Source organism: Triturus cristatus, chromosome 5_2 (genome assembly GCF_964204655.1).
Source record: "Triturus cristatus chromosome 5_2, aTriCri1.1, whole genome shotgun sequence".
Lineage (NCBI taxonomy): Eukaryota > Metazoa > Chordata > Amphibia > Caudata > Salamandridae > Triturus > Triturus cristatus.
In genome coordinates this window covers 105,762,343-105,778,681 of record NC_140588.1, presented here as the reverse complement: position 1 = coordinate 105,778,681, position 16,339 = coordinate 105,762,343, and the positions used below count along the sequence as shown (strand labels likewise).

General features: G+C 52.3%; 1 long non-coding RNA gene across 1 annotated transcript in view; it reads right to left on the bottom strand.

Annotated features, from left to right (window-relative positions):
• The window catches only part of LOC146822703 (uncharacterized), a 38,089-nt gene extending 34,652 nt beyond the window's left edge, over nucleotides 1–3,437 (bottom strand). Inside the window, exon 1 of the long non-coding RNA XR_014961825.1 lies at nucleotides 3,292–3,437. This is a non-coding gene — a long non-coding RNA (uncharacterized LOC146822703). The remainder of the gene's footprint in view (nucleotides 1–3,291) is intronic.
• Between the last annotated feature and the right edge of the window lie 12,902 nt (nucleotides 3,438–16,339).

Here is a 16,339-nt window from a genome sequence, read left to right as displayed (position 1 = left end):
ACTGATGTATTTGTGGTAAAAAAAGGATTGAATTTGTTGGGCTGGGACGATCAAGGGGAACTCAACATAATTTTGAATCCCAACCATCCTGAGTTAGTAATAACTAAGGATAGGCTGGTAGCTCCAAGTTTGAATGCGCTTGAATGGGAGCAGGATGCTGAAAGGTCAAAGTGGATCAGTGAATTCAAGGAAGTATTTTGTGATCAGTTGCGAAAGTTGCAAGGGTTTAAACATTGCATGGTATTAAAAGGAAATGCAGTTCCTGTGGTTCACAAATGAAGAAAGGTATCCTTGTGTCTTAGACAAGAATTGAAAGAGGAACTGGATAAACTGTGTGCTATGTCTATTATTGAACCCTTTGAACGATCTAAATGGTGTCTCCGACTGTTTTAACGTGTAAGGCAAACTCGTCTCTGCATTTGTGTGTGGATCTTCACAATCTTAATCGTAATATCTGGGCGGATCGCCAACCCTTGCCAAATATTAATGAAATGCTAGCTACCTTGGATCATACTGCTGTTTTTACATCATTGGATATGTCTGCAGCATATCACTAGGTAGAACAGCATCAAGATTCTAAGCATCTTACCTCGTTTGTGACACCAGAAGGTGCGTTCCGCTACATCCGCATGTCGTTTGGATTGGCGTCAGTATCCTCTGTGTTCCAGAGAGTTATGGACATTTTGTTTAAGGGCATGAAAGGAGTGACATGCTTCCTGGATGACATCTTAATATATGGTAAAGATAAGGAAGAACATGATATGACATTGAGAACAGATAAGTGCAAATTTTCAGAGTCTGGTGTTGAGTATCTAAGTCTTCATGTATTTGCCAATCGCATGAAACCTGAATCGAAGATTTTAAAGGCCATTGAAGATGCGCTATCACCAAAGGACAAGGATCAACTCAGGTCCTTTTTGGGATTGGTTGAGTTTTATTCTAAATTTGTACTGCTATGCATTCAACCAGTGAGAGGGAGGCTCTGGCCAGGTGCTGGGGGGAAACAACCTTAGTAAAGCAGATTTTACACCGCAATACAATCACAATGCATTTGTTACAATGACCGCGTTATTACAACGCAGTCGTTACAACGACCGCTTTGTTACAACGCAGTGCCATTGCTACGCAAGTCATTACAACGACTTGCGCTAGATGGCGCTCTAGACTAAGGAATAGTATGATTTACTGTTCCAACACCTTCCCTACTGTTGCACACACTGGAGTTGGAGTAGTAAATCATACTATTCCTAAGTCCAGAGCGCCATCTAGCCCAAATCGTTGTAACGACTTGGTTGTAGGCTGTGCGTTGTAACAACGCGGTCGTTGTAACAACCGTGTTGTGATTGTATGGCGGTGTAAAATCCGTGTTGTTAAGTACTATGGGGCACCTGCATCAACCATTTTTGCGAGCGCAAACGGTGCGATTCGCAAAAATCGGCCGTTTGCGCCCGAAAAAGGGCATTTGCGATGCATGAAGAGTCAAGGCACTCGCAATTTGAGAATTTGCAATTAATTACGAGTTCTCAAATTGCGATTGCATTTAAGGAAACGCAAATTGAGATTCTTTAAATGCAATGCATTAAAGTGAAATAATTCGCGATTTCGCCGATAGGGGGCGTAAATTACCATGAAGTTGAACTTCATGGTAATTTGCAAAAACTTTGAAAAATGCACGAAAGTGCATTTTTCAAAGTGGTAGGTTACACACACACACATGTGTCCTTTGGACATGTGTGGGCACAACATTTGTACACAGATCGATTTGAGGGGTGCAACAGGGTGTCGTTTTGACACCCTTGCACCCTTGAAATTGCATTCTCAATTTGCGATTCTCTAATTGAGAATCCCAAATTGATAACGTCCTCCCATTCATTCCTATGGGCCTCTAGGCCCATAGGAATGAATGGAGAGGTATTCCTTAATTGCGACTCGCAATTTGCGACTCGAAATTAAGAAATATTTAGAAATCGCTATTTTGTAAGCGATTTCTACATGCATAGGCTTTTGCGATTCCTTATTAGCGAATCCTTATTTTTCGCTAATAAGGAATCGCAAATGGCATTTTTGATGCATGTGCTAGTTTGTACTGTATACTTGGGACTTACAGGTAAGATATATATTCCAATCAGAAGTATGCCAATATCACCAAGTGAAAGAGGGAACAGAGGAACTTCATCCCTGGTTAGAAGGGTAAAGTGCACAGAGTGCTGCAACCCCAAAAAATATAGGGCCCAGCAAAAGGCAGAAAATCTGTAGTGAACCTGCAAAAAGGGCACATTTCCTACAATACCAATATCCCGTCTGGCACTAATGGCCTTCCAACCACCTGTTTAATGCTAGATATATAATACTGGTCCTACAATCTAGTTCCCTCCTCTTTTTATAATCAGCCATAATGCCAGATTCATGGAAGGCTTTGTTGATTATGTGCACTTTGTTTAGGACACCTTCTTGCATAAAAACAATCACGAGAGGTGATTTCCTCATCTATGCATGCTGCTGAACGCAGCACACACAGAAAGAAGAAAAAACGAAGAGATATTAAAATATTACTCCTCGTTGCACCTCCTTACGCCTCCCCTGGAGAGCCATAACATTCTAACGCATTTCCAGGTTTAAGGTTTCTTGTAAATCTGGAAATGCGACAGAAGCCATGGTGGGAACACCCACATCAGTTCCCATGGCACGCCCCTTTCACTAAAAGTACGGCGTGTAAAGGGGCCGTATTTACACAGGGTGGCTTTATGTGTCCTTGTAAATATGGGGCAGCAAGATGCGTTGCCTTTGCGTCACAAAAAGTGACACACCGGCGGTGCAAGGGGCTTGTAAATAAGCCCTGCAGTGCTTTTCTGACCTTACAGGAGCTGGGATACCAAGCACAACGAATGTTCTCAATATTCTTAATAGAGATAACAAATTGAAAGTTAATGGCATATCGAACCAAGGTGGACATCTTTAGTATGAAGATTGTGAAAAGACACAGGTGGTAACTTGACAAAATCTTGATCATTAAAGTGTATACTGTTATGTTCACGTTATTGGGCTGATTCCACTAAATCTAGGAGGGGTGTTTTGTAAGTTAACCCCTGTCTATTCCTGATGTTCACAGGCATGACGTAGGGACAGGGGAGAAAATAAATGGACCTAGGGCGTGACCTCTTGGTCGTAAACTACACCTGTGCAGAGTGTGTCCTTATTTCATGAATGAAGCTGTGCAGTAATTGAAAGTAAAACCAGGCTGCTGTACAAGCGCTGCACTCAACAACTGGCGACATGGCGTTCTGTACCCACCACCTTCCTCGTTTTTTTCATCTGCTGGGCTGCGACTGCCTGGAGCGCCCTGCCGTGACGGTCCTCACAGGCCCAATATTCTTTTCCTCCGTGGCACTTAGGATGGCGTGCGATGCTGCGCCGAGGGGCTGAGTTTTCTGCTGCTGGTTCCTACATCTCCGTGTTACGCCTGCACCCTCCGGTGTGTCACCCTGCCCATCCTGGTGTGCAGGGCCAAGCTGCCGGTGTGCTGATCCTCGTGGGCATGTCCTGGCCCGCTGTGCAGGGCGTTTATACTCTGCGGTTCTCCTGCCTGCCCGGGGTGCTGAGGGGGGCGTGGTTTTTCACTCTTAGTGCAGAACAAGGTGTTCTCTTCATCGACGTTGCCTTCCAGGCAGCCCACTGTGAGGTCCTGTTCTCGTTAATCTGGCAAGTGTGACTGTCAGCAGCCCCGGTTGGTGGATAATAACCCTCTGCTGCTTTTCACAAGTGCCCAACTGCATTTGGTTGTGGATGAGGGGCCTGCTGTCTTTGCTCTCTGCCTACATCGCTGCATTCTGTCAGAGATGGTGCTGTGCCCGGACTATTTTTTTGGTACATAAGGGAGGAGTGGACGGAACACTTCTTCTGCAGAACACCACATTTGCTACCCAGAACGACCACCATGACAGCCATACCCTCAGTAGAGCCATTCCTGGTTGACAGCCCTACCTCGGCAGAGGGAGCAAAGTGTAAAGACTGGGTAAAGCGCTTCGAGACCTACTTTACAGCTATTGACCTAGATAATGACAGACAAGGGCCCATGCTCTTACATTTAGGAGGCCCAGCTATATACAAGTTGAGACAAATCAGTCGCAGAAGCTGGACCACCTTTCATGTATGGCACACTGAAGCAACCACTAACAGCCCATTTCGAATCACTAGCAAACCCTGACTATGAATGGCTTTTGCTGCATCCAGCCAGGCAATTACCGGATGAATCTGCTGACACTTTCTATGCTCGGCTGAGAGACTTAGCTAGCACCTGTACACTACCGGATGCAAATGACTAAATCCAAGCATAGTTCATTAAGGGTTGCTCCTCAACGAAATTACAGGAGAGCATTCTCTAAGTCCCAGGAATGGCCATTGCGGACATGCTGACCATGAGTAGGTCAAAAGAACTGTCCAAGGTGCGAGCCGCACACATGAAGGCAGCATTACAGCACCTGATCAAGTCGGAACCAGTCAATGCTGTTTTTGCTAAAACCCACGACAAGAGAAAGGCATGAAATAAACCAACTTCTGCGCCTAAGACATGCTATGGATGTGGAGAGCTTTAACCCCACCAGGGTCCTTGCCCAGCACAAGAAAACTGGTGCACAGCATGCAACAAGCCAAATCACTTTGCAAAGGTGTGTCGTTCTTCAGAGCCCCCGAAAGGTCAAGGGCCCTAACCGATCAATGCCTTACTTGGCTCAGACATTCCATCAAACGAAGGGGACAAGGACGATGATGATGTTAAGGGGCGGACCATGTGATACATACCATGCTGCCAGCGGGATGCTCTCGAAAACACATCCCAAACGGCAATATATTCCTGGGGGGTCATCAAGTGCAGGCACTGATTGACACTGGAGCCTCCATCACCAGTGTGAATATCCAGTCCATGATACTCACACTGCCAGCGCCACCTACCCTGAGACCCACCACTACAAAAGTATTTGCCTTCGGATCTACCACTCCACTTCCTTTAGCTGGAGTATTCACGGCTGAGATTAGCCACGAATCTCGCTCAACTCGGGCCAAGGTCTATGTCACCAAAGGAGGCATTGGGATGCTGCTGAGCTGCCAAAACAGCAGAGTGCCTGTAACTCATTGCTTTCGCCCTCAGCATACACCAAGAAAACGTAGATGACATGTTAACTCAGTTTGCATCGCTGTTTGAGGGCATAGGGTGTTTAAAAGACCATTTGATATGCTTACATATCGATGGCTTGATCCAGCCGGTAGCTCTGAAGCATCGACGAGTGGTGTTCCACTTCAGGCCAAAAGTGGAAGAGGAATTAATTAATCTGGAACAGGGGGATATCATCAGGAAAGTTGATGGCCCAACTCCCTGGATGTCCCCCATTGTTGTAGCACGCAAACCTAAACAACCTGGAGAGGTTTGAATATGCGTGAACATCTGCGTACTTAAACTGGCTAGCAAACGGGAGAGGCACCTGAAGCCTACTGGGGATGATATTGTGTCAGAAGTGAGTGGCTCAAAGTGGTTTTCAAAAATGGACTTATGAGCTAGTTATCACAAGTTAATGTTGGACCCTATACCCGGAGCCATCACCACCTTCTCTACCCACATGGGCCTGAGGAGATATAAGTGTCTTAAGGGCATATTCTCAAGGACTTATCATCGAGTTAGCGGCACTTCATCGCAGCCTAGGTCAAGATAAATTTATCACCCCAGTCCCAAGCCAGTGCTAACAGCCCATATCACCATTTTACCTGCGATAGCAGCCGACAAAAACATTGCCACAGACGACCCCGGCAATTATCGCTAAAGATATGCAGAGAAGGCGTTCCCATGCAAAAAGACGCGACAACACGACTCCACAACATTCTCAACGACCAGCCAGATCGGCGATAAGGTCACAAAACATGCGATAAGGCACATTAGCTGCAGGAATTTAACACCTGCTCTTACCTAATTTCTAATTTCTAATTTAAAATATTTCTAGAGCGCAGCGTACACCTTGCGGTTTCTTGGCGCTAGGGGGTTCGGCAACTGAGGGAAAAAGACCAGAAAGAGAGATAAGAGGAGATATAAAAGGGTTTAAGTGGGGAAGGCCTGGCTGAAGAGGAACGTTTTCAAATCTCTACGAAAGGGGAGGTACTGCGTGGCAAAGCGGAGGTGGTCAGGGAGTGAGTTCCAAAAAGTTGGGGCCAGGAAAGAGAAGTTAGCCCCGCCCCACTTTTTACGTGTGAAGCGGGGGATCTGAAGGAGGGACTTGGAGGAAGACCGAAGTTCTCTTGCAGGTAAGTAAGGATTAATTAATAGAGAAATGAAAGCGGGGGCAGTGCCCTGTCGGGCCTGGAAGACCATACAGCCGATCTTAAAGAGGGAACGTTCTTTTACAGGGAGCCAGTGAAGCTCCCTGAGAAGGGGGGTGGAATGGTGATAACGAGGGAGGCCGTATACCAGCCGGGCTGCCTGGTTCTGAATAGTCTGGAGTCTACGCAAGCTGTACGCGGGGATGCCATGATAAAGAGCGTTTGCGTAGTCCAGTCGCGATATCACCAGTGCGGACATAATGATCTTAAGTGCCTGGGGGGAAAAGAAACGGGAGACAGTGCGGATGGTGCGGAGAGTGAGAAAGCAAGAGGATACCACGGAACTAATTTGTGAATGGAGGGTGAGCTGGTTGTTTATTTTGACACCAAGTGTTTTGACCGTGGTGGAGGGGGTCGGTGCGGGACCAAGAGAAGGGGGCCAGAAGAGAGAGTTCCAGGGGCTGGATGAAACACCAGTGAGAACCAGCTCGGTTTTATCCGGGTTCAGCTTAAGGTGGTTGTGGTTCATCCAGTCCCTGATGAATGTCATAGTTGACTGGAAATTAGAGACAGAGAGAGGGGAAGGAAACAGATCAAAGATGAGCTGGAGGTCATCCGCGTAGTTATAGACGGTGACCTCCAGCTGCTGGAGTGCGAAGATGAGAGGAAAGATATAAAGATTGAAGAGTAAGGGGGAGAGAGAAGATCCCTGGGGAACACCACAGGTGACAGGGAGAGGAGTGGCCGTGAAGTCGCCTAGCCGGACCGCCTGAGTGCGGTCCCTCAGAAAGGAGGAGAGCCAGACCAGAGCTGATCCCCCGATGCCGGCCGCCTTGACACGGGTGAGTAAGATGGTATGGTCCACCGTGTCAAAGGCGGCGGAGATATCAAGGAGGACCAGTGCCTGGTGTTTGTTCTCGTCCATGCCCTTTCTGAGGTTGTCTAAGACTGAGACCGCGACTGATTCGGTCAAATGCCTGGGACGGAACCCGGCTTGGCGGGATGCCAGTCCCCCATTTGCCTCAACATGGGCGCTAAGTGCCGCGGTGACGTGGCGTTCCATCACCTTGCCCAGAAAGGGTAACAGGGAGATGGGGCGGTAGTTGGCCGAGATGGAGGAATCAGCGCCAGGTTTTTTCAGGATGGGCACTATGGCAGCTGCCTTTAGCGCAGGGGGCACTACGCCCTGTGCCAGGGAGCTGTTGAGGAAGGCAATGGGGGGGTCAGGGCAGCTGGAGTAAATTTGCTGCAGGACTCGTGCCGGGCAGACGTCCGCGGGAGACCCCGACTTCACTTTCGGGAGTATCTCTAGGAAAGAATCCTGAGTGAGGGGGGGAATGGAGGTAAGAGGGCATTGAACAGAAGGGGGGGAGGGATCGACGAAGGCAGAAGAGGGCGGTGGGATGTTGGTCTTGATGGTAATTATTTTGTCTAAGAAGTAGGTGTTAAGTTGGTCGCAGAGGGGCTGGGAGGGAGGGATATGGGGCGAGGTTCGGTCTGAGAATGCCAGGTCATTCACTATGCCAAAGATTTCCCTGGGTTTGTTTTCTGCAGAAGTTATTTTAGACGAAAAGTAGGTGGTTTTTGCAGCCAGGATTGCTGTTTTGTATTTGGCCAGTGCTGATAAACAGTGGGTTTTTGATAAGGGACTGTAATTTTTCCTCCATTGCCTCTCCGCCCGTCGGGCGCTCAGTTTAAGATCTTTTAGGTGGTCGTTAAACCATCTATTGGAGTCCTTAGGTCGGCGGATGGAGATACGGCGTAGGGGCGCCACTGAGTCGCAGCCTCCAGCCAGCCAGGTGTTGATGGCCTTGGCTTGAGAGGCAGATGGTAAGCCAGCAAGAGTAGGGGTGGAGTTGCGGAGCAGGGAGGTCAAGGTGGGATAATCCAGTCTATTCCAGTTCCGCGCCCAGGTGTTTTTGGCGTGCGGAGTTTTAGGCATCAGGTTGCGGAGAATGGAAAAGGAGATGAGGGCATGATCAGACCATGGGCACAGCGAGACAGCAACCGAGGCCACAGGGAGGTTGAGGGACCAGACCTGGTCCAGTGTGTGCCCATGGGAATGAGTGGGGACGGATATGTGTGACACGAAATTGAGGGTGTAAAGTCGGACGACAACCGGCTCCAGACAAGGGAGCACAGCCCATAGCCACACATGAAGAACAACAGATGCCATGGAGTTACTGATCATGCAGCTCGGAGCCCCAACAGGGCCATAACACCCAGCGCCACCACCCCCAGGCCCGAATCCCCCTGCCCCCCCGGACCACCACAGAGGCAGCGCAGACAAAGACAGTGGACCTTCAGGAAACGCACCAGGCTCACAGACTTAACACCAGAGAATGTCATTGCCCACTACAGACTCAAATGGACAACCATCCTCCGCATCCTGAACATCATTGCCCACAGGCTAACGGTACCAAAACAGCAGACAACCAACATCCCACCTCAGACATAGCTGCTGGCTGTGCTGCACCTGTTGGTCTCTGGTATCTTCCGACCAACAACCGCCAGACTCGGCGGAGTCTCACAGCCAGCCCTATCCAAGTTTCTCACACCTGTCCTGGATGCCATCATCAGCTTGGTACCCCAGTACCTATACTTCCCCCACACTGCACAGGAACAACTGGAGAGCAAGCAAGGCTTCTACGCTATAGCTGGCTTCCTGCACGTGTTGGGGGCAATTGACTGAACACATGTCCTACTTGTGCCCCCTGCCGACACTGCACACAATTACGGCAACAGAAAGCATACGCATTCCATCAATGTGCAGGCAATAGTGGACCACGGGGAATCTTCACTAATGTCGTCGCTAACTACCCAGGCAGTGTGCATGATTCATACATCTTCCGACAGTCCATCATCAACCAGCGCTTCCAGGATGGCACCTATGCAAATGTACTGCTCGTTGGTAAGTACCAAATGAACACACCTCAACTCCACAATCATGCAACTCACAACTCTGCACACGTTACACACCCACATACAACATGCCAAACAACATGCCCACCCACCACGCACGACAGCATGATGTACTGCAGTAACCTGGGCTAGCCATGTACATGAGCCATCAAAGGCACGGCACCTCAGCCACACAATAGCAGAATGTGGGGAGAGGTGGGAAACAGGCATGTGTGAAGGAGGCAAGTGACCCATGAATGAGAATGTATACAATGCCACATGTGGCGTGGACGTGCTGAACAAACTGCAGTATGCAGACCACAGACATATCCATTTCGACATATACTGCTGGTGGTGGTGGTGTTGTGGACAGTGGACGCAGCCATGTCACCCCAGCCAGTGGGGAAGAACTTGTAAATGTAGCTTGTTACATCCCCCCTGTAAGTGTGTCCGGAGTGGGCTGGCCCGGCGTACACCAGGCTAGCGTAGGGGTGTGAATAAAAAGCATGTAGCCCTGGGCGTGGTTCTCTTCCGGAATGGACAACGTGTCTGCCAGGGCGATGCCTCTCACCCCGCCACGACACCGACGCCGTGAGCAGCAGTGCCTGCAATCCTGTGCGCCTGCCGCAGCCCATGCCGCTGGTCCCCGAACCAGTCTTGTCCGCTCCTGCGCATCCAGGCCTCACTGCTCACCTGCCGACACTGGCGTGTCTCCAAGAGGGACCACCACGTGCCAGAGCAAGCTCTATGCCCGAGGCCCGTGACCTTGGCAGCCTCCCCAGACCATCACGGCCTCCGCAAGCAAGATCCGCAGTACTCCTTTCTCATTGACGTACTTAACCGGCATACACAGCAGACAAGTAGGTCACACATTTGGAACTGAGTCTTGATTACACAATAGCAGAGTACATATTTTATGGCTGAGTTTATATCAATATACTCCCTTCGATGTGGTGCCACCAACTCTGTGCATAGCATTCCGACCACACATGTCTGTGGGCCCTTGCTGACTCCTGCCTTCGGCCTACACTGCGGTCCAGCAGGCCTCACACCAATCCAATACAGTCCGTACCAGGCAGGACACGGAATCATCGCAGGCTGCACATCTGCTCAGCTCTGGTGCCCCTCCACTTCCATCAACCAGAAATCGTCTCCACATGCCATTTCAATGCCGTGTGTTAGAGATCCAGGAGGAGCTGGCTGCACAGCGGTTGACCCGCGCTGACCGCTGCTCCGGCCTACACTGCGGTTGAGCAGGTCACACATTTGGAACTGAGTCTTGATTTTGTCATGGCAGAGTTCATATCACAGTACGCAAGGAGAGAAGTAAGAGGTAGAAGCGGTTCAGTCCGGAGGACAAAAGGATCTCCGTTACGGAGGTGATCGAACACTACCTACAACTGCACTGGTGCCAATGACTCTGTGCATCGCAAGCCAACGTCACGTGGCTGTGGGCCACTGCTGACCGCTGCCTCCGGCACACACTGCGGTCGAGTAGGTCACACAATTGGAACTGAGTCTTGATCTCATCATGGCAGAGTTCATATCATTGTAGAGGCCTTATCGCAGACTGCATCCCCTTCAAGCTCTGATGCCATTGACTCTGTGCCACGGGAGTCATGGACACTCTTTGGTTAAACTTTGGTGGTGTCTGAGTCTATGGCCGGGGGGTTGTCTTCATCATCATGTAGCTGATACTGACATGGTGGGTAGAAGACTGTAGCATTCAACTCCTCCATATTGCCTGTTTCTGCTTGCTTCCGCCCTCTGCATCATGCCCTGGATGGACACCTTCCACTGTCGCCCCTAAACACTCCGCGACATTCTCCTTGGACATCAATGAGGACCCACTCAGCTCTCGTGGCACTACCTCAGTGCATCGCAAGTCACCGTCCCGTGGCGGTGTGCCTCTGCCGGCCGCAGTGCATCCGGGGCTACTAACTCTGTGCAGCTCAAGTCAAGGACCCTTGCTGTTTGAACTTAGAACTTTTGATTGTCTGATCACTGTTGTAGGTGTTGCCAGCACCAACCAACCCCTGAGGTGTGGCTTACATTACCCCCCCGGCGCGGGGGTGTTCTCAGGACACCCCCGCGCCGCACGGCCACCAGCTGTGTGTGTGCCCCTCGCCCCTCGCTGCTGCTCGCAGCCTCGTTGTGCCATCTGCCTTGCCGCCCTAGCTGCCTGCCTCGCTGTCCCTTACCCCTGCAGTTCCGCCGTATTTTTGTTATAATTTGCTGTATTGTTGTATTCTGACTGCCTTATTGTATCAACGTGGTTGTTTTCCCCCTGTGCCTTGCCCGCCCCGCTCCCCGCTACCCGCCGCCGTTCACGCGGCCACGCCCCCTTTTGTTCTGTGTCCTCCCCGCTCCCGCCTCCCAGCTGCTCCTCCCTCCCACTTAGCCTTAAATGGCGACCGCGCGGACGCGCAGCTGTCACGTGCAGCGGGTACGCCGATTGTGCGCCAAAGGTGCGCCAAAGGCAAGCCCGTCTGCGCCCGTCTGCGCCTGGGCCACGCCCAGTGCCAGGACCCCTGGCCCCCACCGATGCGAGACGACCCGACAGACCTACGACGCCGCTGCCCTCAACGCACTCAATGCCGGCCGGAACCCCACCTGCTGCCGGGCCGCCCCGAAACGCATTCACGGACCCTTCACCTGCAGAACCTGCAAGTTCACCTGCCTCCGAACCTCCACCGCGCCCGCCAAGCCAAGCTCCAGGAGCGACCTCAAGTGCATCCTGCTCAACACCCGCTCCGTCCACAGACACGCCGTGGAACTCTGGAACCTCCTCGACACAACATCACCAGACATCGCCTTCCTCATGGAAACATGGATGAACGCCTCCTCAGCCCCCGACATCGCCATCGCCATCCCAGACGGGTACAAGATCATCAGGAGGGACCGCGTCAACCAGACCGGAGGAGGCATCGCCATCGTCCACAAGAACACCATCCGCATCACAACCGACTTCAACGACACCTTCGCCGCCGCCGAGCACCTCAACTTCCAGATTCACACCGACCCAAAGACGACCCTCAGAGGCACCCTCATCTACAGACCCCCGGGACCACGCACACAATTCAGCGAAGACATCACGGACTTCATCAGCCCACACGCCCTCCCCTCCGCCGACTACATCCTCCTAGGGGACCTCAACTTCCACCTGGAGAACAACAAGGACCGCAACACCGTCACCCTGCTGGACAACCTCGCCAACCTCGGACTCAAGCAACTGGTCAACACCCCCACCCACAACGCCGGCCACACGCTTGATCCGGTCTTCTCATACAGCAAGCACATCACCTTCAGCCACTCCACCGGACTCCACTGGACCGACCACAGCTGCGTCCACTTCAGCTTCAGAAAAACCACAACCCACCACCACCCGCAACAGGTTCCTCACAGGAGCTGGAGCAAGATCACCGCCGACCAGCTCACCACCTCCCTCAGCCAGAACCCACCTGCCAGCACAACGGACCCCAACGAAGCAGCCCGCAACTTCACGCAGTGGCTGACCGCCTGCGCCGACGACCTCGCACCACTGAAGAACCCTCCCAGTAGACCCAAAAGCAAGAAGGCCCCCTGGTTCACCGACGAACTCAAGGACTCCAAGAAGACCTGCCGCACCCTCGAGAAAGCCTGGCTCCTCGACCAGACCACTGACAACATGACCGCCCTCAAACACGCCACCCGCAAGCACCACCAGCTCATCCGCACCACCAAGAAGAAATCACTGAAGGAGCGACTGGACAACAACGCCCACGACAGCAAGGAACTCTTTAGCATCGTCAAGGAGTTCTCCAACCCCAGCACCGGCAACAACAACATCACCCCTTCACAAGATCTCTGCGACTCCCTCGCCTCGTTCTTCCACCGCAAGATTGCCGACATCCACAACAGTTTCGGCACACCATCCACGCACCCAACCGTCGAACCATTGCAACCCACCGCCACCCTCCGCACCTGGACCAGCCCGCACGATGAACACCATCCACTCCGGATCTCCAACCGACCCCTGCCCCCACCACGTGTTCAACAAGGCCGACTCCACCATCGCACCCCAACTCCGGGACGTCATCAACACCTCCTTCAACACTGCCACCTTCCCGGAGAGCTGGAAGCATGCTGAGCTCAGCGCCCTACTGAAGAAACCAACAGCGGACCCCACCGACCTCAAGAACTTCCGACCCATCTCGCGCCTCCCTTTTCCTGCCAAAGTCATCGCGAAGATCGCCAACAGACAGCTTGCCGCCTTCCTCGAGACGAACGGATCCCTCGACCCCTCGCAGTCCAGTTTCAGAGCCAACCACAGCACCGAGACCGCCCTCATCGCAGCCACCGACGACATCCGAGCCCTGCTCGACAACGGGGAAACAGCGGCACTCATTCTCCTGGACCTCTCCGCAGCGTTCGACACTGTCTGCCACCGTACCCTAGTCCAACGCCTCAGCAACACCGGCATCCAAGAGAAGGCACTGGAGTGGATCATCTCGTTCCTCGCCGGAAGAACACAGAGAGTCCGCCTCCCCCCGTTTCGATCCGAGGCCACCGAAGTCATCTGCAGCGTCCCGCAAGGATCATCACTCAGCCCCACCCTCTTCAACGTCTACATGAGACCTCTTGCTGCCATCGCACGCCAACACAACCTCAACATCATCTCCTACGCCGACAACACCCAGCTGATCCTCTCCCTCACCTGAGACCCCGACACCGCCAGAACCAGCCTACACGAAGGGATGAAAGACATCGCCGAGTGGATGAAGAACAGCCGCCTGAAACTGAACTCAGACAAGACGGAAGTCCTCATCCTGGGACCATCACCCTCCGCCTGGGACGACTCCTGGTGGCCCCCAGCCCTGGGCACCGCCCCCAAGCCAACAGACCACGCACGCAACCTGGGCTTCATCCTGGACTCCTCCCTCTCGATGACCAGACAAGTCAACGCCGTCTCCTCATCATGCTTTCACACCCTTCGCATGCTTCGCAAGATCTTCCGATGGATCCCGACCGAAGCCAGGAAGACGGTCACCCAGGCCCTCGTCACCAGCCGACTGGACTACGGAAACACCCTCTACGCCGGAACCACAGCCAAGCTACAGAAAAGACTCCAACGCATCCAGAACGCCTCCGCTCGACTCATCCTGGACATCCCCCGACGCAGCCACATCTCCGGCCACCTGAGGGACCTGCACTGGCTCCCCGTCAACAAGAGGATCACGTTCAGGCTCCTCACCCACGCACACAAGTCTCTCCACGACCTGGGCCCCAAGTACCTCAACGACCGCCTGACCTTCTACACGCCCACCCGCCAGCTACGGTCTACTAGCCTCGCCCTCGCCGCCGTACCACGCATCCGAAGAGCCACCGCCGGAGGCAGATCCTTCTCCTACCTGGCGGCCAAGACATGGAAGTCCCTCCCCATCCACCTTCGGCTGACCCAGGACCACCTCGCCTTCAGGAGACAACTCAAGACCTGGCTGTTCGAGCAGTAGCGGACCCCTTCCCCCAAGCGCCTTGAGACCCTTCCGGGTGAGTAGCGCGCTATACAAGTGGTATGATTGATTGATTGATTGAACACCCATCCAGCACAGGCGACACTGGACATGTGACCCTGGCAATAAAAGGTGCCGGGCGCATGTGCCCATAGCCAGTTCCACAAATTATCTCAGTGTGTTCGTTTGGTCATTATGTATGCATGAGGGCCCCGGCCCATACCACATTACATTGTGCTGTGTACAGCGGGTGCAATCTTGTCACCTCAGGCAGTGGGGTAGACCTGGGACATGTAGCTGTGTCGGACCCCCCTGCGAGCGTAAGCGGAGTGGACCTGCGTACGGCAGTACGGCGCAAGGGTGTGGTCATTCAACACGTGGCTCTGGGCAAGGTTAAGTTTAGGCCCTGCCAAGGAAGTAACTAATACATTGTTGCTATGTAGCATTCCCACGGAGTGCTGGCTCGGCCGAGGGGTAAATGGGGGAGCACAAGCCCGCTCGGGGTCAGGGATCAGACATGCCAACTGTTGTGTGTGTCGCTATTACCGCAGCATAAGCCAAAGGTCTACCCTCAACCGCATGGCGAGTTCAGCCAGGCATGAACTCTACATCTGTGTCTGCCCTGTCCTTACCATAGGCCTACACACACGTGGCCGCCCACCTTTAACACCAAACATCACTGTGTCTTTGTCAGGCTTGTGGACATGCGCAGACAGGCATGACAATGGTGTGCTGTAGGGGTGCAAGTGATGCAACCGTGCTGTGCACACTAGTGAATAGGCTCGGGTGGGAGGAGCAGCAGGGAGGCTACGTAATACACATTGATGCCGCTTATTTGAAACAAGCAGTACATGTCATGCAGGAATCTCAACGTCACACATATCACACACCAATGAACCAGTGAGCCTGCCAACACATCATGCAGAACCAACTATTGACTCATGTCTCTCTGCACAGTCACAGGTGATCCAGGACATGCACTCTGCGCTTGGATGATGACACCCCTCTGAGCCCCGAACACACAGGCCCAGAGGCAGCACAATGCGGCCCACAAACGCATCAGGGGCACCGTGGAAAGCACATTTGGCATGTTGAAGTCATGTTTCAGGTGCCTGGACGTCACAGGTGGAAGGCTCCTGTACAGCCCAGACATCGTGTGCAAGATGATCGTTGCATGTTGTGTGTTGCACGACATATGTGTACACAGCAATGCCCCATGGAAACAAGTGCCAGATGCACCGGACGATGGTGATGAAGATGAGGCAGGTGGACCACACCCCACTGCAGGCGCAGTAAGAACACCATCATTGACAATTTCTTCACATGAGTACGTCACATTGTGACAGTCCTTAGCAATCATGGGACTGTACAAAAATGACCACAGGTACAGCATGTGCAAATAAACGCATTCCAAAAAACATTCCCTGAGTGCATGTAACTCATCTGTACAGGCACATCACTCAGACAAGTGTGAGTGCGACATGTTATGCTAACAATTTTATGATTTGTTCATGGATGGTTGGTGTGTCACCTCTGTGCAGAGAGGCTGTTTAGGGTGTCACGTATTCGAACTGCCAGTTCTATGTGTCACAGTTATTAGGGAATCCCACTCTTCGTCGTTTCACATGTGTCCCAAATCATTCCAT